At 43.6% G+C, this 24,754-nt stretch overlaps 1 pseudogene; it reads left to right on the plus strand.

The window, feature by feature from the left end:
* Positions 1–4,540: 4,540 nt before the first annotated feature.
* On the plus strand, positions 4,541–4,647 carry LOC139163298 (U2 spliceosomal RNA; annotated as a pseudogene).
* The last annotated feature ends 20,107 nt before the right edge of the window (positions 4,648–24,754 follow it).

Below are 24,754 nucleotides of genomic sequence, written 5' to 3' on the forward strand. Positions count from 1 at the left end.
GGGCCTGGGTGGTGGGTGGGCTGCGGCAAGCCGTGGAAGCCGCGGCAAGCCGTGGAAGCCATGTTAGGCTGGCGGCCGGGTCTGGGCAGCGGTGGGCATGCCGCAGGAAGCCGGAGAAGCCGCGGCGGTGCAGGAAGCCGCAGAAGGCTGGGGCTGGGGCTGGGCGGTGGCGGGCATGCCGCAGCAAGCCGGGGAAGCCGTGGCGGCGCGGGAAGCCGCAGAAGGCTGGCGGCCGGGTCTGGGCGGCGGCGGGTGGGCCGCGGCGGCAGAGGAACCGCGGCAGGGTGGTGGGTGGGCCTGGGTGGTGGGTGGGCTGCGGCAAGCCGGGGAAGCCGCGGAAGGCTGGTGGCCATGTCTGGGTGGCGGCGGGCGGGCCGCGGCAAGCCGGGGAAGCCACAGCGGTGTGGGAAGCCGCGGAAGGCTGGCGGCTGGGTCTGGGCAGCGGCGGGCAGGCCGCGGCAAGCCATTGGCCGGGTCTTGGCGGCGGGGATGATGCAATAGTCTGACAGCCGGGTCTGTGCAGCGACGGGTTTTGGCGGCGGGGAAGCTGCGGCAAGCCGACAGATGGGTCTGGGCTGCGGAGGAACCACGGCAGGCTGGTGGGCGGGCCTGGGTGGCGGGCGGGCTGCCTGCAGCAAGCTGGCAGGTGGGTCTGAGTGGCGGGGAAGCTGCGATAGGCCGGCGGGGGAACCATGCTTGGCTGGCAGGCGGGCCTGGGTAGCGGGCGGGCCGCGGCAAGCCGGCAGCCGGATCTGGGCGGCGGGGAAGGCGCTATAGGCTGGCGGCCGGGTCTGTGCCACGGCAGGCGGGCCACGGCAAGCCGGCAGCTGGGTCTGGGCAGCGGGGGAACCGCGATAGGCCGGTGGCCTGGCCCAGGGCCCCCCGGTCATCACCCCCCCACCCTCGTTCCCACCCCCACCCCACGGATGCTTAGAAGGCTCAGCAGCAGACCGCGCCGCCAGACCCAGGGCCCCCCAACGGTTTTCTTACCTTACCGGGCCGGCAGCTAAACAACCATTTGGCTGCTGAGGGGGGGTGTACGCGGAGGAGAACGTCTGGGATTTAAGGGGCGGGGGAAAAAGCGGGCCTATAATTGGCCCCTATCCTTCCTGCCTTTACTTGAAGGAACTGTTGCTGCAAACTCTTGTTTACAGAGCAGCGGCAGTTTCTTTAATTTCAAATTCCGGCGCAGCGGTCGGTCCTGCGCGCTGGAATTTGAAATTCCCGGGCTGCGGGTTAAAAACCTCTGCGCTATAGCGCGCTGCGCAGCTTAGAGGGAACTATGCTCGGGGTGACTCACAACAATGGTGAAAAACAGTACATAGTAACAAATCTAATATTTAAAAATCTAAATTACTGTTTCAGATTAAAAAGTCCAAAAAAGAAACCCCAATATATAAAAAACATACACACAATCAAATCATACACAAAAACTACATGGGCAAGGGGGAGATGTTTCAATTCCCCCATGCCTGAAGGCAGAGGTGGGTTTTAAGAAGTTTACGAAAGGCAAGGAGGGTGGGGGCAATCCTAATCTCTGGGGGGAGCTGGTTCCTGAGGGTCGGAGCCACCACAGAGAAGGCTCTTCCCCTGGGTCCCGACAGCCAACATTGTTTAGTCAATGGGACCCGGACAAGGCCAACTCTGTGGGACCTAACCGGTCGCTGGGATTCATGTGGCAGAAGGCGGTCTCGCAGATATCCTGGTCCGATGCCGAGGAACAGGAGGAGGCGGGAGAAGTTGCCTCTCCAACACCTTCGATGTGGCGCTTCCCAGTCCAGCATGCCAGGGGGCTCAAGGTTCTCTCCCGCTCCTCCTCACGTCTCCTTCCCGCACCTGTGTATACGCCACCACACTTGTCCAAGCGACCAACTCATTATCTCCCTTTTCCCTGCGCAGGGTACTAGAAGAGAGAGCGCCCTACTACTCCCTTCATGCTCAGGGCTTGAGAGGGCAGGAGGAGCGGAAGGTGTCCGCTCCAGCATTGCCTTCACTCTGACCCTCCCACCGCCCCCCACAGCCACCAAAAAAGGGGGAGGGAAAGCAGGTGCAATGGAGTGAATGGATTCCGTTTATTGCCCCACTTAGGCCTGGCACTCCTGGCGTGGGTACGCAGCACAGCCTTTCCCTCTCTCTCTCTCTCACCCTCTCTCTGCTACTACGCAGCCACGGACCCTCCACACGGTAGCAGCACTTGCTGATTCTGCCTCCATCCTCTAAGGCTGCATTACTATTACTATTAGTCTTCTCATCATTCCTGTCATCGATCTCCCACTTATGACTATGACTGTAACTTGTTGCGTGTATGCTTATGATGTATATTGATTGTTTCTTGATTGCTTATTTGACTCCTATGACAATCATTAAGTGTTGTACCTCATGATTCTTGACAAATGTATCTTTTTAAATGTATACCGAGAGCATATGCACCAAAGACAAATTCCTTGTGTGTCCCAATAAAAGAATTCTATTTCAACTTCAGGATGTGTTTTTCAATCAGGGTTCCGCCAGAAATCTGATGACACCAAAGGTAGCTTCTTCAGCTCCCCCTGAAGAAAAAAGGTTGAAAAACACTGGCCTAAGGAAAGGGAAGAAGGGGACAAACTTTTAAAAAGTTGACTTGGCAGTAAGGCTACACTCTTTCAGTGGGATTTACCCCTAATAGATACACATACTTGCAGACAGACAGCTAGCTCTGTTAATAAGCTATAAGTAAAATTTCTACATTGACAAAAGCAGAATATAGGAGCAAAAAGTCATAACAATAGTCTGAGCCATGCTTTTTTTTCTTCAAATGGAAGTATTACCCATTTTAACCAGACATTAAGACTCATTAGTTTTTAATATTAGTATGGCTTGCACTGACCCTCGACAGCACCTGTTTTCCTTACCAAGTAGCTCAACATTGTTTCCTTTAAATCTTGCTTTCGTTTCACACCACCTACTTCAGACCAAGAGCTCTGCTTTTAGGGAAAGAGAGTGGATTGGGGAGGTGGCCTTTGGAAATAAAAGTACAGTGTTCCCTCGATTTTCACAGGAGATGCGTTCCGAGACCGCTCGCAAAAGTCGAATTTCCGCGAAGTAGAGATGCGGAAGTAAATACACCATTTTTGGCTATGGACAGTATCACAAGTCATCCCTAAACACTTAAAACCCCTAAATTGCCATTTCCCATTCCCTTAACAACCATTTACTCACCATTATTACTGGTACTCACCATTGAATAAGACACTTAGTGATCCTGATATTTATAAACATAATTATTTATTAACAATAATTTTTTTTGTCATTTATTTGCAAAAATTATTAGTTTGGCGATGACATATGACGTCATTGGGCGGGAAAAAACATGGTATGGGAAAAAAACCTGTGAACTACTTTTAATTTTTTTTTAAAAAAAAAAACCCGTGCTATAGGATATTCGCGAAGTTCTAACCCGTGAAAATCGAGGGAACACTGTCCTGCAAGAGAAAAGGGGAAAGGAAGGGAAGAAGGGGACTCCCTTAAAAAAGTTTTCTTGGTGTAAGGCTACTCTCTTTCAGTGGGATTTACTCTTAATAGATACACGATTGCAGGCAGACTATCTTAGCTCCATTGTTAGGGAAAGAGAGTGGAGTGGGGAGGGGGCTTTGGAAATACAGTGATCCCTCGATTATCGCGAGGGTTCCGTTCCAAGACCCCTCGCGATAATCGATTTTTCACGATGTAGGGTTGCGGAACTAAAAACACCATCTGCGCATGCGTGCCCTTTTTTTCATGGCCGCGCATGCGCAGATGGTGGAGTTTGAGTGGGCGGCGGGGAAGACCCAGGGAAGGTTCCTTTGGCCGCCCAGCAACTGATCTGCTCGGCAGTGCAGCAGCAGCGAGCAGACGAAGATCGGGGTTTCCCCGCCGCCCACGCAAAGGGGAAACCCCGATTCGGCTCCTCGCTGCGCTGCCGAGCAGATCAGCTGCAGGGCGGCCGAAGGAACCTTCCCTGGGTCTTCCTCGCTGATGCCCCCGCTCGCCCACCCGCCCGCCCGCCGCCCGCCCGCCGCCCGCCGCCCGACAGCAAGAGGGGGAGAGATAGAGAAAGAGAGAGAAGGAAAGAAAGAGATGAGAGAGGGAGGAAGAGAGTGTGATTGAGGAAGAAGCAAGATAGAGAAAGAGAGAGAGAAAGAAAGATGAGAAAGGAAGGAAGAGAGTGACGTCATCGGGTGGGAAAAATTGCAATATAGCGTTTCGCTAAGAACGAGATCGCAAAAATCAAGGGATCACTGTAAAAGCACTACAAAAGAGAAGAGAAAAGCCATGCTCTGGATTCTCCAAGCCTTCCCTGATCCCAATCCCTTCCCTTCCCATTCCCGGATTCTTCTTCCTGCCTCCCAGCCTTGCTTTCTTTTGCTTTCAGGGTGGGAGGGAAAACCAAATAAAAACAGGAAGGAGGCAAGGAGAGAAAACGGTGCATGGTTGCAAAACAGCTGCTTTTGGGGACTGAAAGGTTGAGAGGACCCAAGCAGGGGTGGGTTCTAACTTACCTCACTGGCAGTGCGCTTCCTCAAGATGGCGGCCTTTTGGCTAAGATCAAGTGTAGTATCTGTTCTTCTCAGTTTAATAGCTGATATGTCCTCTATTTGAGGACTACATATTAAAAAAGGGGCAAGTACAAGTGCACTAGAGTGCCTTCTGTCCCCTGTCCTATTGCTCTCCTATATCTCCTATACCTTTCTTCTATTCCTATATCTCTTCTTCTATTCTTTCATTGATATATTCTATTCCTATATCTTCTTTTCTATTCTTTCTCAGATATATTTTACTATGAGTATATCCTCTATAACCTTCATCATGTATTTTACTATGTGTATACCCACTAAAACCCTCATTGTGTATTGGACAAAATCAATCAATCAATAAATAAAAATAAATGCACAGTGCCAGAAACCTGGCTTCTGCACATGCTCAGAAGAAAAATAAAAATTAAAAAATTAAAAAAAATAAAATAAAAAAAGTTATCAGCGCTCATGGACCTGCACTGACTGATCCGGTTTGGTGACATCATCGTGACATCACCAGTGGGTTGCTACTGGTTTGGGCGAACCAGTCTGAATGGGGAGAAAACCACCCCTGTCTTTGAGTCTGTGTATCAGGAAAATGGAGATAATCTTTGTTATCATAAGTTGTCTTCAGTTGTGTTTTGTGATAATGCAACTCAAATAACTGCCCTCTTTCCCCTTCCTCCTCAATGGAGAAATTCAGTTTTCCCAATGGAGTTGAGAATCTTGTCCATTGTTCTGGAGAGGTTGTTATGATTTTTCAGGCTACTGGAGTTCATGATTCATATCCAGAGTTTCAAACAGTGATGGGCTACCAAATTTTTTACTACCACACTGTGGGCGTGGCTTATGCATTGGGTGTTCTGGGGTGGAGCTCCATTTTCACTACCCCACTGCATTCTCCCCTGTCCGGGCAGTAGCCCACCCCTGATTATCTACTATATAAAGTGTATGTACACACACGCACACACAGCTCTTCTAAAATTATACACATTCAACCTCATTTATTGGTCAGTTCTGGTGGCATGGACCACCTCCTGCTCCATTGACCCTTTCTTGCTAGGTACTATCAAATGCTCACTTCTCTCACTGGATATTTTATTCCTCTAGGGCAGGGGTAGGATTCTACTGGTTCGGACGAGTTCGGGTAAACTGGATGATCTGACAATCAAATGGGGCCCCCTGCCCACTCCTGTACTTTACTCGCCTATATCAGCTGATTCGTGCAGTACAGTGGATTATTTTATTTTATTTTATTTTATTTTATTTTATTATTTTATTTTATTTTATTTTATTTTATTTTATTTTATTTTATTTTATTTTATTTTATTTTATTTTATTTTATTTTATTTTATTTTATTTTATTTTATTTTATTTTATTTTATTTTATTTTATTTTATTTTATTTTATTTTATTTTATTTTATTTTATTTTATTTTATTTTATTTTATTTTATTTTATTTTATTTTATTTTATTTTATTTTATTTTATTTTATTTTATTTTATTTTATTTTATTTTATTTTATTTTATTTTATTTTATTTTATTTTATTTTATTTTATTTTATTTTATTTTATTTTATTTTATTTTATTTTATTTTATTTTATTTTATTTTATTTTATTTTATTTTATTTTATTTTATTTTATTTTATTTTATTTTATTTTATTTTATTTTATTTTATTTTATTTTCATTGGATTTATATGCTGCCCCTCTCTGAGGACTTGGGGCAGCTATATAGATTGCTGTGGCTCAGCTGTGTTATGCCCCAGAAGCAACAAGGAAGTTGGAGTTTTTGCTAAACTGTGCATACAGAAAGCATTCAATCACCAAACTGGTTGTTAAACCAGCATAATCCTACCACTGCTCTAGGGTCATTTCCTGATTCTCCTGCTCTTGATAACTCCCGATGCCATAATTTCCTCATAGGTTTAATTTCGCTGATTTTCAGGGAGTCCTTTTCGTATGATAATTTTGTGCTGTTTGTTTTTTCTGATGAATGTTAAAGACGGCCTCAGATAAGCTAACAGTCAAACACAACACAACACAGAGAGAAATCACCATTGCTGTTCCCTCAGTGTCCATCTATTTGGCAGGGCCTAGTGTCTTCTTCCTACTGTAAACATCTTTTTTGTGAGCCTCTTTGTGAATTTAGGCTAAGACCTCCCATGTGCCTGCTCTATTTCTAAAGAGAGTAAGTTTATTTTTGAGTAACTGAGAAAGGGGATAAAACTTAACGAGAAAGAGAGAGCATATGTTATACACGAAAAAGGTTTCTGACATCTCCCAGTAGGATGGGGAAAGGTCCCATCTGAAGAATTCTGATAAAGCATAAACACTGAACTAGATGGGCCAATGTTGTTATCTGCTATAGCTGTGTTTCTCAACCTTGGTGACTTGAAGATGGCTGGCTAAGGGATTCTTGGAGTTGAAGTCTACCCACCTTCAAGTCATCAAGGCTGATAAATTTTGTGGTATAGCACAAGGCAGGTTGACATGCCTCAAATGACATGTCATCAAGCTTTCTCCATACCCATTTCTAAAAAGGATTTTAATGCCTGTTCTGCCGTAAGAGGTATTTTACCATCTGAATGGTAAAATCATCCTCTTCAAATGGAAAAATAACTATCTGGTTTGGTTCTGCAACCCAACAAGACCGACACAGACTTCAGAGGATAATCAAAACTGCAGAAAAAACAATTGCTGCCAACCTGCCTTCCGTTGAGGACCTGTATACTGCACGAATCAAAAAGTGGGCAGTGAAAATATTTACTGACCTCCTCGCATCCTGGACACAAACTGTTTCAACTCCTACCCTCAAAACGTCGCTACAGAGTATTGCACACCAAGACAACTAGACACAAGAACAGTTTTCCCCGAACGTCATCACTGCTGAACAAATAATTCCCTCAACACTGTCAAACTATTTACTAAGTCTGCACTACTATTTCTCCTAGTTTTTCTCATCATTCCTATCACCCATTTCCTCCCACTTATGACTGTAACTTGTTGCTTGTATCATTAAGATTTGATTGTTTCCTCGTTGCTTATTTGACCCCTATGATGGTCATTAAGTGTTAAACCTTATGATTCTTGATAAATGTTTTTTTTTTAGGTACACAGGGAGCATATGCACCAAAGACAAATTCCTTGTGTGTGCAATCACACTTGGCCAATAAAGAATTCTATTCTATTCTATTCCATTCCATTCTATTGTATTCCATTCCATTCTAAGGAATCTTTCTTCCTGCCTTCAACAACATGCAATCCAACATAGCAATGGTATCTGGGATTGTACAACAGATGTGAAGGGCAGCTGCACAGTGTCAGGGAAAGGCATGACAATATCAAGAATTGCAAAATGTCCACCTCAGCATGCTCCATTGCACCATTTCACCTTTGACACTAAAACACTGCATGTATTTGTAGATTCTAAGTCATCCAGATCCTATCCTACTATCTCCCCACCATCACAATTGAGGGAGCTTCTTGGATGAGAGGCAAAATGTTTTCTTCTTCCTCCTCTTCCTCAAGGAAAGAAAAAGCAGACCAGTTGCCTTTTGGAAAAAAATCTCCTTTTATTTTATTTATTTGTCAAACAAGTATAGTATTATAGTACATATTAACATAACATAACATAAGTAGAACGTAGTAATAGAAAGGATAATAAGACAGTAGGACAGGGACATTAGGCACAAAGGTGCACTTATGCAATGCCCCTTACAGACCTCTTAGAAAAGGGGAGAGGTCAATTGTAGATAATGTAAGGTTGAAGATTTTGGTACAGTCAGGTAATGAGTTCCAGGCGGTGACCACTCTATTGCTAAAATCGTATTTTTTGCAGTCAAGTTTGGAGCGATTTACATTAAGTTTATATCTATTACGTGCTCTTGTGTTGTTGTTGTTAAAGGTGAAGTAGTCACTAACAGGGAGTACATTATGACGTATGATTTTATGAACAATAGTTAAATCAGTTCGGAGACAACGTAGTTGTAAATTTTCTAGATTTAGTATTTGAAGTCTGGAGTAGGGTAATTTGTTACGTGAAGGACTCTTCTTGTGAAGTATTTCTGGACTCCTTCGATTGTATTAATATCTGATATGCAGTGTGGATTCCACACAGGTGAGCTATATTCTAGAATAGGTCTTACAAATGTTTTGTATGCTCTGGTTAATAAATCAGTGTTTCTAGAGAAGAAGCTACGTAAGATTAGGTTTACAATTCTTAATGCTTTTTTGGCAATCCTTTGAAACAAAACGCTGCACAGCTCCCCTAAATCTAACCTCCAACTGCTCTGCTCCAGGACAAAAAAGTCCCAGTGCTTTCCACACAATGACCTCTGTGGTCCCTGATTGCTTGATATTATGAGGTGAGTTTCGGCCCAATTTGAACTTCTTTTAAGGTGAGCCCAATTGCCGTGGACCCTTCATTATTGTGGCTCACTCAAATCACATCAGTTGGTAGATTCGGCTTTTCAGTGGGCGTCGGAGTGCTTCAGAATTTAAGAATTTCTGCACTCCTTCCTGCAATCCATGGAGGAAAATAAGCTGCACAATCTCTTCGAGCTGAAAGCATCTCTGGGTCGAACCAGCTGCCTCTGTGTCCCTGTGTTTGCTACAGTTTGTAAACTGCGTTAGCTGCCCGCCTTAGCACAGCCAGGCTCTTCCCTACCAAAGGATAACCGGGGCCTAGTGTTTCCCAACCTTGGCAACTTGAAGAGATTTGGACTTCAACTCCCAGAATTCCCCAGCCAGCATTCGCTGGCTGGGGAATTCTGGGAGTTGAAGTCCAAATCTCTTCAAGTTGCCAAGGTTGGGAAACACTGTGTTAGACTACTGCTGCTCTCAGCGCATTGCCAATTCAGGAAGGGAAGTGAAGGGAGCGCAGATATTTGCTCCAGGAAGCCAAAACACAAGCCAGCCTCTTTCCATTACAATTGCCTGTTCTGTCAGGCTGTGGCTGGCGCAGTTTCTGAGTGAAGGAGGATCAGAGTCTTCCTGCAGGGAGCTGCCAGCAGCCCTGCTGGTCTCTCTCCCATCCTGGATCCAAGTGGCTCTCAGCGGGCGTGCTCCTCCTCCGCCCCCCTCATCCAATTATAACCAGCTTTCTAATCATTTGTTTGGAGTCAGAGCCAGGCGCCTGTGGCTGAGCTCAAGGGTGGGAGAGGAGAGGGCCGCCAGGGGAATCGGGGTTGCTTTCCTCTTTTCTTTTTCCTCTTCCTTTCCCCCCCCCTTTCCCCCCCCTGGGTTGCTGCTGCCGCAATGATGGTGGCAGTGGCTCCAGCTGCAATGACAGCAGAAAGAGTGGTCGAAAGTCTTTATACGATATGATCGAAACATTTAAATATGTTAAAGGGTTAAATAAGGTCCAGGAGGGAAGTGTTTTTAATAGGAAAGTGAACACAAGAACAAGGGGACACAATCTGAAGTTAGTTGGGGGAAAGATCAGAAGCAACGTGAGAAAATATTATTTTACTGAAAGAGTAGTAGATCCTTGGAACAAACTTCCAGCAGACATGGTTGGTAAATCCACAGTAACTGAATTTAAACATGCCTGGGATAAACATAGATCCATCCTAAGATAAAATACAGAAATAGTATAAGGGCAGACTAGATGGACCATGAGGTCTTTTTCTGCCGTCAGTCTTCTATGTTTCTATACCTCTTGCCCAGGTCTTAGTCTCAGAGTGTCTCAGAGTGACCCTGACTCTGCTGGGGTAGAAAGATCAGAAGCAACGTGAGGAAATACTATTTTACTGAAAGGGTAGTAGATGCTTGGAACAAACTTCCAGCAGACGTGGTGGGTAAATCCACAGTAACTGAATTTAAACATGCCTGGGATAAACATAGATCCATCCTAAGATAAAATACAGAAATAGTATAAGGGCAGACTAGATGGATCATGAGGTCTTTTTCTGCCGTCAGTCTTCTATGTTTCTATACCTCTTGCCCAGGTCTTAGTCTCAGAGTGTCTCAGAGTGACCCTGACTCTGCTGGGGTAGAAAGATCAGAAGCAACGTGAGGAAATAATATTTTCCTGAAAGTGTAGTAGATGCTTGGAACAAACTTCCAGCGGACATGGTGGGTAAATCCACAGTAACGGAATGTAAACATGCCTGGGATAAACATAGATCCATCTTAAGATAAAATACATAAAATAGTATAAGGGCAGACTAGATGGATCATGAGGTCTTTTTCTGCCGTCAGTCTTCTATGTTTCTATACCTCTTGCCCAGGTCTTAGTCTCAGTGTCTCAGAGTGACCCTAACTCTGGTGGGGTAGAAAGATCGGAAGAAACATGAAGAAATACTATTTTACTGAAAGGGTAGTAGATGCTTGGAACAAACTTCCAGCGGACATGGTGGGTAAATCCACAGTAACTGAATTTAAACATGCCTGGGATAAACATAGATCCATCCTAAGATGAAATACAGGAAATGGTATAAGGGCAGACTAGATGGACGACGAGGTCTTTTTCTGCGGTCAGTCTTCTATGTTTCTATGACTTGGCTCGTAACGAGGGAGGTGGCTCCATCTGGGAGTGAAGGGGGTGAACTTTAGGTCAGTCAACTCTGAAACATGCTATTTGTAGACTGGGTTTCCACTATATACTAAGCCAGGGATGGCAAAACATTTTTCCCATGGGTGCCAAAAGTGTGTCCCGCACACTATCACACACGTGCAAGTGCCCACACCCATAATTCAGTGTCTGGGAAGGGTGAAAACAGCCTCCCCTCCCCCTGGAGGCTACAAATAGCCCATTTCCCAACTTCTGGTGGGCCCGACAGACCTGTTTTTCACCCTCCCTAGGCTCTAGAGACTTCCCTGTAGCCTGGGAAGGGCAAAAATGCCCTCCTCCATTCCCCTGGAGTCCCTCTGTAAGCCACCTTCCCATAACCTCCATGTGAGCCCAAAATCAGCTGGCCGGCACACACATGCACGTTGGAGCTGAGCTAGGGCAACGACTTGTGTGCCAGCAGATATGGCTCAGCGTGCCACCTGTGGCACCCATGCCATAGGTTCGCCATCACTGTACTAACCCTGCACCTGGGTTACGTAAACCCCATTTCTATGTTCTCAAGTGAATACAGTAGTGAAATTATCTTTTGGCTACTGACAGCATGGTAACGCAGTGGCCGGGTTCCTATGTAGTCCCAATTTAGCCTAATCTAGCACATTGTACAATTCGGTAGTGGGTTTCACTTACCTTTTGCTACCTGTTTGGAGATGTGCATGCACACAGATTTGTCTGTGATGACGTCCAGGCAGGTGAGTGGTGCCGTTCACCCGAATCGGGGAAAACCATTAGCAACCCACCACTGGAACAAATCTCATCTCACTCACTGGTCCCTCTGGGCTCTCTGCCTCACTGAGATTTCTTTTTGTGACAGAGGATTTCTATTATTGGGTTCTTGCAGACCAGTTTTTAGAGGCATCAGGAATAGAAATGGGTAAGGCCCATTGCATGATCTGTCTCCCTTTGTTTTGTTTTGTTTTTATAAACTTTATTGATTTTCATAAAAATTGACACACATACAAACACATATTTAACATAAAATTGGGGTTGCAATTTCCCCTCTTATTCTAGAAGTCAAATTTCCATACAGAAAAAAGAATACCTTATTAATACTTTAAATCAACATATTAGTTTAAATGAAAAGAAATTTTGTTTAACCTTATATAAACCTTATATAAAAAAAACCTTCATACATACTCAAAATAAAACAGAAAATTTAAATTGTAACAGTACTTTTACAGTTCTCAACTAAATTTTTACTTTTACTCCCTTTGTTAAGGATTAGGTCAGGGATAAGAAAAAAGTGGATAGATCATACTCTGTTAATATGATTATTAGCCTGTTCTTTCCTGCACTGAAGTTGCACAATACACCGAAGAGCATACCCTTAACAATCAAAAGGTGGATGAAACAATTGGAGTGCCTTCGAAGTTGCCAGCATTCTATCAGGGTCTGTTTCTAGGGTGTTTACACTCTGACCTGCAAACAACAGAAAGCAGTCTCTTACCTGGACATTATGAAAAGCATTTAATCACTGATTTCTGAAAAATTTAGCAGGTTTGAGTGAATAGGTTACCATTCTGGAAATGTTTCCTTTAAATTTAGAATGGGAGGTAGGGTTGCTAAATATAATTAAAAATGGTATGCTATAAAACAGGTCCTCAATCCACATCCACGGATCAGCACTGGCCTGTGGCATGCCAGAAACCAGGCTACACAAACCAGTGAAACCCCATCTGCAGGATGCAGGCAACATATGAAACTAGGCCCCCTCTGGTCCATGGAAAAACCTCTCTCCATAGAACTGGTCCCTGGTTACCCAAAGGGTTGGGGGCAGGGGTGAAATTCAAAATTTTTCCCTACCAGTTCTGTGGCCATGGCTTGATGGATGTGACAGGGGAAGGATACTGCAAAATCTCCATTCCCACTGCACTCCAGGGGGAAGGATACTGCAAAATCTCCATTCCCACCCCACTCTGGGGCCAGCCGGTTCTCCGAACTACTCAAAATTTCCACTACTGGTTCTCCAGAACCTGTCAGAACCTGCTGGATTTCATCCCTGGTTGGGGGCCACTGCTATAACACTTGAGAAATATATGAGTTTTTAGCAACTGGTTCAAGTGAGTAAAGGTAGCGTGGAGAAGAAGGTCCTCTTGGTTGTTTAGACATAAACATGTAAGGACTGCTTATGATTGTAGAAGTATGTGTTGATCGGGGAATCGGGATGTAAATGTGTTTGCACTTTTGTTTGCAATGAATCCTAGGTACAGTGTACAATGCAACCAAGGGGAGGGATCTGAAAATTAGTACATTGCAGTTCATGGTATTTTTGTTGAATGGGGAAATAGAGTGAACAATTTGCAGGTTACGCCTAAATATTTTTTTTAAAGTCAAAATAATTAAATGTGTACATCCTGATAGATGTTTAAAGGTGGGAATACAGATGAAGAAAACTTAATTTTATTTATGGCTGTCACTATATCCCACAGTCATGTGATGTGGTCATGTGACATCATCTCCTTTATTATGCAAATCTAACAATTGACACTTGTGACTTTCCCTGTTGGCTTCTGACTAGGATACTCAATGGAGAAGCCAGCAGGAGGTTCAAATTGTGGTCATGTGTCATCCTCACGTAATGACCAGCCCACGTCTTGCTCAGGGACAGAACTGCCATTGCTAAAATCAACACTGCTCATCCTTGACATCTTTAAGACATGTGGACTTCCAGAATTTTTCTATCTGCATGCTACTACTTGATTATTGATTATGTGCATCCAGGTTGTTGTTAACTTTAGCAATCACACTGATAAATTTTCTCCATGTTGGCCTGCCCTTGACCTGGTCCTTCAGCATTTCCAGTGATGACCCCATCAACAGTGAAACTGAATCCGTCCGCCTTACAGCCCATCAACATCTTCTCTTCTACCCTTCCCCAGAGAGTGAGCTCTTCGCATAATGTATCTAAAGAAGGGTAATTTGAGCCTGGTCACTTGTAGACTGAATGAGAATTTCGGATTGACCTGTTGGATGATCCATGTACAATGTATTTCAATCCTGTGAGTCGACACCAACAAATCTTAAAGTTGGCCAGATTAAGAAACTGTATTTATATCTCTGAGTTTTCCGAGAAGGGCGGCATACAAATCTAAATAATTAATAATAATAATAATAATAATAATAATAATAACAATAACAACAACAACAACAACAACAACAATAATAATAATAATAATAATAATAATAATAATATCATCCACTGGAATTTGTCCCGGAACTACCATTTACCAGTGGCAAAGAACTGGTGGGATCATAAGCCCAAAAAAGTGGTCGAAAATGAGCAAGCAAAACTACTGTGGGACTTCCGACTGACCGAATTCTGAAGCATAACACACCAGACCTTGTGATTGTGGAGAAAAAGAAAGTGTGGATCATCGACATCGCAATCCCAGGGGACAGCAGAATTGAGGAGAAGCAGCTAGAGAAATTAGTGAAATACGAAGATCTAAAAATCGAGCTGCAACGACTCTGGCATAAGCCAGTGAAAGTGGTCCCAGTGGTACTTGGCACACTGGGCGCAGTGCCAAAGGATCTCAGCGGACATTTGAAAACCATCGGAATTGACAAAATCTCCATCTGTCAATTGCAAAAGGCCGCTTTACTGGGATCGGCACACATAATTCGCCGCTACATCACGCAGTCCTAGGTGCTTGGGAAGTGCCCGACTGGTGATGAAATACGAAATCCAGCATAGTGATCTTGTTTGCTGTGTTGTATTGACATAATAATAATAAAAATAAATAAATAAAGTGATGATTGCATTTTCATAGGACCATTCAACTATTTAGAATTAAGCCAAATTTTATGGCTGAAACCAGTCACACTCTGGACAGGAAGGCTGAAAAAAGGCTTTTAAGAAAGCGAACATCATATCGCAGAGCCTAGCTTCTAAAGCAGGGCTGTCAAACCTGTGGCCCCCAGGCCTGATGCATCAGCCTGGTTTAGTGAAGGGGGAAAACATTGCTATACATCACGTGATGATGGCAATAGCAATAGCACTTGGACTTATATACTGCTTCACAGTGCTTTACAGCCCTCTCTAAGTGGTTTACAGAGTCAGCATATTTCCCCCAGCAATCTGGGTCCTCATTTGACCCACCTTGGAAGGGTGAGTCAACCTTGAGCCGGTGAGCTTTGAACTGCCAAACTGCAGCTAGCAGTCAGCAGAAGTAGCCTGCAGTACTGCACTCTAACCACTGTGCCATCTTGTCTCAAATGTCATGATGATGCGAGTTTGACACCTCTACTCTGTAGTATACATTTGTTTATTTATTTATTTATTTATTTTGTCCAATACATAATACACATTGAAGAGAAAGATATGTAATAATATAAGTAAAGAAAAGAATAGAAGATAAGATATAAAAGTATAGGTGAACATATTTGAAAGGAAGCAAAGATAAATGAGATAAGAAGAGACAATTGGACAGGGGACGGAAGGCACACTGGTGAACTTATGCACGCCCCTTACTGACCTCTAAGGAACCTGAAGAGGTCAATTGTGGATAGTTTAAGGGAAAAATGTTGGGGGTTAGGGGTTGACACTACTGAGTCGGATAATGAGTTCCACGCTTCAACAATTTGGTTGCTGAAGTCATATTTTTTACAGTCAAGTTTGGAGTGGTTAATATTAAGTTTGAATCTGTTGTGCGCTCTTGTGTTGTTGCGATTGAAGCTGAAATAGTCATTGACAGGTAGAAAGTTGCAGCATGTGATCTTGTGGGTAATACTTAGATCGTGTTTTAGATGACGTAGTTCTAAGCTTTCTAGACCTAGGATTGATAGTCTGCTTTCGTAGGGTATTCTGTTTCGAGTGGAGGAGTGAGATGCAAAGATGCAAAAAGGGAGTAAGAAATGCCCATTCTCTTGGGACAGATTTTAAAACCATTATTTGATTTCTCTCCTTTTCTCAGTTATCCATGGTTGCCACTTTTTAATTGGCCCCTGCTCATGATTTATAACAGCAGCCTGATTTGCAGGAATTTGCAGAAGAATGCATTTCTCTTCGGCTGCCAATCTGGGCGCAATCTCTCCAGCAGATTCTCTTAAGTCTGCACCCCACTTCCTCTGACCCATCTTGCAATGTGTGCTCCCTAGCTTTAAACAGAGGCTACTCTCTTGGGTGAGGAGCCTGACTCCTCCGAATTTAGTAAGGTCACAGCCAAACCAGCTTAGTCCTCCCTAACTGCTTAGTCTCAGGCCTTGTAGGTGGGTTGCTTTCATCTCCCCCTCCCTTCCTTCTGAGGGGCCAGGGCAGAGACATTGCTCCTGATTTACAGCCCATAACTGCCGTCAAACAGAAAGCCCTTCATGCAGCCCGGCAAGCTTGCTGCTTCCTTGCTTTCGGCACATACCAATGTCACCACATCCCTCTGCCCACAGCCCCTTTCCATGCCCCAACCACAGCGGAGCACAACAAAGAATTGTGCACTCCCTTCTCCTGCTCCTGGCTCTCCCCCACGTACAAAGGGCCAGCCCCACACCTCAAATGAAATACCTAAGCTCTGCCTCCTGCCCAAATATCAAGCACTCCACTCCATCTTTGCAAATACAGTACTTTAGTTTGGAATAGGCACTGAACGATTTCTAGGCCAGTGTTTCCCAACCTTGGCAACTTGAAGGTATTTGGACTTCAACTCCCAGAATTCCCCAGCTAGCGAATGCTGGCTGGGGAATTCTGGGAGTTGAAGTCCAGATATCTTCAAGTTGCCAAGGTTGGGAAACACTGTTCTAGGATATACGTCCTCGTTTCCTCCCTGTAGAAACATAGAACATTGACGGCAGAAAAAGACCTCATGGTCCATCTAGTCTGCCCTTATACTATTTCTTGTATTTTATCTTAGGATGGATGTTTATCCCGGGCATGTTTAAATTCAGTTACTGTGGATTTACCAACCACGTCTGCTGGAAGTTTGTTCCAAGCATCTACTACTTTCAGCATCTACTACTAAAATATTTTCTCACGTTGCTTTTGATCTTCCCCCCAACTAACCTCAGATTGTGCCCCCTTGTTCTTGTGTTCACTTTCCTATTAAAAACACTTCCCTCCTGAACCTTATTTAACCCTTCAACATATTTAAATGTTTCGACCATGTCCCCCCTTTCCCTTCTGTCCTCCAGACTATACAGATTGAGTTCATTAAGTCTTTCCTGATACGTTTTATGCTTAAGACCTTCCACCATTCTTGTCTTTGGACCCGTAATGCTGTAATACAGACTGTGATTACACAGCATTTCTTTTTCGTTCCCCTCCCCCCCCCCCCCCCGCTCAGCAATCCAATCAAACTTTTCACAACTCTGTCCCCAAATTTCTCAAAAGTACCTTTGCAAGTATGGTATGAATTAATACATGTTATTTCTTTATGTATTCTGCTAGTGGGGGAAAGGGGGTGTGTGAGGAAAGCAGATCTAAAAATAGAGCAAGAAAAATAATAACTGTTTATACTAGGTATAAATTTCAAATTACAGAGAAGGTCTTGTTTATTTGGATTTAAGACAAAGAAGCAAAAGGGGAAAGGGAGAAGAAAAGAAACAATTTTTCCAGGTTATTGAATAATGCATTTATGCATTAAGTGATCTGTATAGTCTCAGGAGCATATTGAAACTTCCTCTATGCTCGAGTATGATAGCTTTCGCTAAGGGACAATTCGTTAAAGTTAAGATAATTTGATTTTATGGCAACAGCAACTGAAAACCTTTATTTTTATATAAGCTTTGGTGGAACAAATCACAGAAGTGGAATATTGCCCCCATTGTTCTAACTGAGGACAATCCCAGAGCCAAAATAATCTGGTTAATTACCTTAAAAAGATTCAGTAGCTTGTGCTCCAATTAGCCATTACATGCACTGGCTTTCTGGATTGATAGAAACATAGAAACATAGAAGACTGACGGCAGAAAAAGACCTCATGGTCCATCTAGTCTGCCCTTATACTATTTCCTGTATTTTATCTTAGGATGGATATATGTTTATCCCAGGCAGGTTTAAATTCAGTTACTGTGGATTTACCAATCACGTTTGCTGGAAGTTTGTTCCAAGGATCTACTACTCTTTCAGTCAAATAATAATTAGAAACATAGAAACATAGAAGTCTGACGGCAGAAAAAGACCTCATGGTCCATCTAGTCTGCCCTTATACTATTTCCTGTATTTTATCTTAGGATGGATATATGTTTATCCCAGGCATGTTTAAATTCAGTTACTGTGGATTTACCAACCACGTCTGCTGGAAGTTTTTTCCAAGGATCTACTACTCTTTCAGTCAAATAATATTTTCTCATGTTGCTTTTGATCTTTCCCCCAACTAACTTCAGATTGTGTACCCTTGATGAGTAGTAACAGTGTTTTTATTCGCCAGATTTAGCTTAACCATGGTTTGACTGAACTCGCCAATGGGACTAAGTATCAATAATAATAATAATAATAATAATAATAATAATAATAATAATAATAATAGTGAAATACGAAGATCTAAAAATCAAGCTGCAACCACTCTGGCATAAGCCAGTGAAAGTGGTCCCAGTGGTACTTGGCAGTGCCAAAGGAATCGTAGTGGACATTTGAAAACCATCGGAATTAACAAAATCTCCATCTGTTAATTGCAAAAGGCCACTTTACTGGGATCGGCAAACATAATTTGCCGCTACATCACGCAGTCCTAGGTGCTTGGGAAGCGCCCGACTGGTGATGAAATACAAAATCCAGCATAGTGATCTTGTTTGCTGTGTTGTACTGACATAATAATAATAATAATAATAATAATAATAATAATAATAATTTATTAGATTTGTATGCCGCCCCTCTCCAAAGACTCGGGGCGGCTCACAACAATAATAAAAACAATATTATAGTAGAACAAATCTAATATTAAAAAACATATAAAATCCTATCATATTTTTTTAAAAAAACCAAACAACACATTCATACCAAACATAAAACAAAATATAAAAGAGCCTGGGGGAAAGGTGTCTCAGCTCCCCCATGCCTGGCGGTATAAGTGAGTCTTGAGTAGTTTATGAAAGACAGGGAGGGTGGGGGCAGTTCTAATCTCCGGGGAGAGTTGATTCCAGAGGGCCGGGGCTGCCACAGAGAAGGCTCTTCCCCTGGGGCCCACCAAACGACATTGTTTAGTCTACGGGACCCAGAGAAGGCCAACTCTGTGGGACCTTATCGGTCGCTGGGATTCGTGCGGTAGCAGGCGGTTCCGGAGGTACTCTGGTCCAATGCCATGTTGGGGCTTGTGTGATTTTGGACTTAATATATTGCTTAAATCCAGCCATTGGATCACGATGTATCTCTAAAAGGCCAGTTTCCTAAACTGAGCTAAGTGGCAGCTTTTCAGCCTTACCGCATTGCTCTAGGATTCCCACATAACTACATTTTGTGCTTTATATCTACATGAAACTGCTGAATGAGTCGTGACAAGGTTTAGAATAGGAAGTCATGAATACAGAGGTAAAACTCAGTCCTTAGTTTCAGGGGCTGTCAACACAAAGAGTGTTTTGCAGCTTTTGACTTGAATGCAAAAAAACAGATTGCCACTGAATAAGATCCAGGAAGAAAGGGTGAAATACTGTTCATAATAATGCTTCTATACATTCAAAGAATAGAATAGAATAGAATTCTTTATTGGCCAAGTGTGATTGGATACACATGGTATTTGTCTTTGGTGCATATGTTCTCAGTGTACATAAAAAAAGATATATTTCTCAAGAATCATGAGATACAACACTTAATAATTGTCATATGGTACAAATAAACAATCAGGAAACAAAATTAATATAAACCGTAAAGATATAAGGAACAAGCTAGTCATAAGGGGGAAGAGATGGGTGATAGGAATGATGAGAAAAACTAATGTAGTAGCAATAGCAATAAGACTGCTTCACAGGGCTTTACAGCCCTAAGCGGTTTACAGAATCAGCATATTCTGCGAGCCGGGGTGGCACAGCAGGTAGAGTGCTGTACTGCAGGCCACTGAAGCTGACTGTAGATCTGAAGGTCAGCGGTTCAAATCTCATCACCGCTCAGCCTTCCATCCTTCTGAGGTGGGTAAAATGAGGACCCGGATTGTGGGGGCAATAGCCTAGCTCTGTTAAAAAGTGCTATTGCTAACATATTGTAAGCCGCCCTGAGTCTAAGGAGAAGGGCGGCATAAAAATCAAATAAATAAATAAATATTGCCCCCAACAATCTGGGTCCTTATTTTACCCACCTTGGAAGGATGGAAGGCTGAGTCAAGCTTGAGTCAGTGGTGAGATTTGAACTGGTGAACTATAGCCAGCAGTCAGCAGAAGCAGCTTGCAGTGCTACACTCTAACCACTGCACCACCAAGGCTCTTAATGCAATCAGTGAATAGTTTGACAGTGGTGAGGGAAATATTTGTTTAGCAAAGTGATGGCATTTTGGGGGGAAACTGTTCTCACGTTTAGTGGTCTTGGTGTAGCCTCATTTTGAGAGTAGGAGTTGAAACAATTTATGTCCAGGACGCAAGGGGCCAGTAAATATTTTCACGGCCCTCTTTTTGACTTGTGCAATGCACAGGTACTCAATGGAAGGTAGGTTGGCAGTAATTGTTTTTTTAAGAAACACGGAAGTAAGAATCAAGGCTTATTTCACTCAAGCCCTTGGAAGAGACTAAATGCATTTCTAGGCTTACTAGAATCATAGGAGTTGGAAGAGGTGAATGCAGACCCTGCTGGTTACAAACTAGATAAGGATCTGTTGGCAGTCTGGAAAAATCCTCACAAAATAGTTAGTGTTTTAGAGGCCAGGGCATTTTTTTCCAGTTTAGGAGAGTTATGATCTACATTGGGTTGTGGGGATCGTATTTCAATTCTGAGGAAACTCATACATTTAGCTTCACTGCTGAGAACGCCTTTGGTTCCCTCCTATAAGGCTGTGGTCCTTCCTGGACAGAGGTGGTTTGATCCACTGTTTCTCTGCCTTAGCAATTTAAAAGATGTATGGATTTCAACTCTCAGAATTCTGGGAATTGAAGTCCATACGTGTTTTCAGTTGCCAATATTGAGAAACATTGTTTTGGTGACAGTGATCCAGTGGCGGGCGGCTCCGTTTGGTTCGGTGCTAAGAACTGGTAGCGCCAGTGGAGGGAGGCTTTGCCCACCTGCCCAGGAGGCTTCTTCACATGCGCAGAACCAGTAGTAAAGAGTTTTAGAACCCACTCCTGCAGTGATCCATGCTCTGCTCAGGTTAGAGTACTGTAATATGTTGTATGCGGGACTGTTTGAAGACAAATTGGGAAATGCAGTGACACAATGATGTGTACAACTACTACTAGGCTGCTAATGAGTTCTGGAGACCTCATCTAGAAAAAGATATTGATAAAATTGAACGGTCCAAAGACAGGTTACAAAAATGGTGGAAGGTCTTAAGCATAAAACTTATCAGGAAAGACATAATGAACTCAATCTGTATAGTCTGAAAGACAGAAGGGAAAGGGGGGACATGATCGAAACATTAAAATATGTTAAAGGGTTAAATAATGTTTAGGAGAAAAGTGTTTTAATAGGAAAGTGAACACAAGAAAAAGGGGGCACAATCTGAGGTTAGTTGGGGGAAAGATTAGAAGCAACGTGAGAAAATATTATTTTACTGAAATTGCAGTAGATGCTTGGAACAAGCTTCCAGCAGATGTGGTTGGTAAATCCACAGTAACGGAATTTAAAGATGCCTGGGATAAACATATATCCATCCTAAGATAAAATACAAGAAATAGTATAAGGGCAGACTAGATGGACCATGAGGTCTTTTTCCACCATCAATCTACTATGTTTCTATGTTTCTAATTAGATTAGTTGAGAGCCAGCTCAGGTTGGAAGTGGGGCTATGGGTCAGCTTCTGTGCACAATTAAACAGATGTCATTTCCCCTGGAAGCCTGCATGGCCTAGGAAACCTGAAAGCATCTTCCGCTCTTTCGTAAGCTTGCCAGTACTGTAAGCTCCTCTTTGCACAAGAGACGGTTCTCCACCACAGGGATGAAGGAACTAAGGATTGGAGAGTAACTGCTAAAACAAAGATTGTGTTCCTATAACACACTGAACCATGAACTGCTTCATCACATTTCAGACTAACATGCCTTGTGAACACAAGCTAATGCAGTTTTGCAAATCCAGAGTATTGCAGGGATCCAGAAAATTGCAGTGAGGTTTCAATTAACTGGTAAACACATTTGAAACTCCATCCATCCATCCATCCATCCATCCATCTATCATCTAGCTATCTTGTTTGTTTGTTTGTTTGTTTTTTGTTTGTATGCTGCCCAACTTCCGAAGGACCCCTGGGTGGCTTACAACATGTAAAAAACAATATAAAAACAATTTAAAACCCAATAATCCAACCATACAATCTTATTGTGGCCAAATCGAACGTGTGTTAATTGATCACGGCCCCCAGGCCCTGCCGGCAGAGCCAGGTCTTTTAAGTCTTTCCAGAAAATTAATAGTGGGGGCAGTATGGATCTCAAGATAGTTAGTTCCTGAGAATTGGTGCCACCACAGAGAAGGCCCTTCCCTGTGGCCCTGCCAACCGACACTGCTTAGGCAACGGGACCCAGAGAAGGCCAACCCTGTGGGCTCTCTACTTGACCATTTGCAGTTTAGCCTACGGAAATCCAGTCCATGTGCTTTATTAAGAATGATTATACTGGGACCAGACAATATATGTTTGTAATTTAAAGCTCTTTTAGAAAGACATGTTTTATTCTTCTACTGAATGAGTGTTATATTCTATTGAACGGGTATTATATTCGGGTCTCTTTTTATTTAAATTCCCTTTTGTCTCCAAGCTTGAGGTGGAATAGCCAGAGTTCTCCTACCACACAATAGATACAAACTGAATATAAACCGACTGCAGGAAATACGACTTTAGTAATGGCGTAGTTGATGCATGGAACTCACTACCAGACTCTGTAGTATCATTGCCTAACCCCCAACACTTAGACTATCCACTGTTGACCTCTCCTGATTCCTAAGAGGTCAGTAAGGGGCTGGCATAAGTGCACCAGCGTGCGTTCTGTCCCCTGTCCTAATGTTTCTCTTTTACTAGTACCGGTAGTAAAAGAGAAAGAGTAGTAGATGCTTGGAACAAACTTCCAGCAGATATGGTTGGTAAATCCACAGTAACTGGATTTAAACATGCCTGGGATAAACATAGATCCATCCTAAGATAAAATACAGGAAATAGTATAAGGGCAGACTAGATGGACCATGAGGTCTTTTTCTGCCGTCAATCTTCTATGTTTCTATCATGTATATAAATATTATTACATCTTTGTATACCTCTCAATATGTACTTAACAAAACAAACAAATAAATGAATTGGGAGACTCTGCATGGAGTCATCTGGAGGGCTGGAGAAGAATTTGAACGTGGCCCAAAGCATCCTTCTCCGCACTTCTCTTCCAACGCAGATCCTCCTGGTTGCAAGAGACGTCTGGCTCCCAGGAAATCGCGGAGGCTGGCAGCGGATACCAACCGCCCCGCGCGCTCTCCTTGCAGACAGACACGTACTGCACAGCCCCCTCGGCGCTCTTTATCTTTCCCAGCTCCTTCCTGCTGCCTGGTCCCGCCGCGGAGCCGGGGGTGGGTGGGCGGGGGAGCGAGCGTCTCTGGCGGATGTGCCTTAGCCGCAAGCTGGTGAGAGGGCTTGGCAGCGTCTCGTCCCAGGCCTTGCAGAAGGATGCTGGAAACGCTTGTGTCACTAACCGCGAGAGACACGGCGTCTCCGGCACCGGAGGAATGGCAGCCAGTCGGGAGAAAAGGGGGGGGGGGGGCCTGGCAGCCACACACGTGGGTGGGTGGAAGGCGGAAGGAGGAACAGATCCGTGGGGCGGAGGAGGGCGGAGCCAAAAGTGGGGGGGGGGGGGTGAGAGGGGGGGAGGGGTCCGGGACAAAATGAAGAGTCGCTTCTTGAAAAGAGTGGGAGGGCTTTTCACCCGTGTTTTTGGAACCGATCCTCGGCCTCTTAGTGATGTTGTGCAGACCGTCGCTTTGCAGCCCAGTCCCGCTTCTGCTGAGGGGCGTTCATTCCCCCCTGCGGTTTCCAATGCAAGTTCCTCCGCTAGTGTTCTTTTATTGCAGCCTTGCTTCATCCCGAGGGCCAGAATAATTTATTTATTTTATTTATTTATATTTATTTATTTCGTCCAATACACAATAATACACAATGAAGGTTATAGAGGATATAGTAGAAAAGAAATACGAGATATAGGAGAGACTATAGGACAGGGGACGGAAGGCACTCTAGTGCGCTTATGTACGCCCCTTACTGACCTCTTAGGAATCTGGAGAGGTCAACCATGGATAGTCTAAGGGTAAAATGTTGGGGGTAAGGGGTTGAAACTACAGAGTCCGGTAATGAGTTCCAAGTTCCAACAACCCGATTACTAAAATCGTATTTTTTACAGTCAAGTTTGGAGCGGTTAATATTAAGCTTGAATCTGTTGTGTGCTTTTGTGTTGTTATGGTTGGAACTGAAGTAGTCTTTGACAGGACATTGTAGCATATGATCTTGTGGGCAATACTTAGATCATGTTTAAGGCGTCATAGTTCTAATCAAAGTGTTTCTCCTAAAACGGACAAGCGTTTGAATTAGTCTGACTGGTGCTTCTGCGGCTCTTAATAAG

This window comes from Erythrolamprus reginae, chromosome 2 (genome assembly GCF_031021105.1).
Source record: "Erythrolamprus reginae isolate rEryReg1 chromosome 2, rEryReg1.hap1, whole genome shotgun sequence".
Lineage (NCBI taxonomy): Eukaryota > Metazoa > Chordata > Lepidosauria > Squamata > Dipsadidae > Erythrolamprus > Erythrolamprus reginae.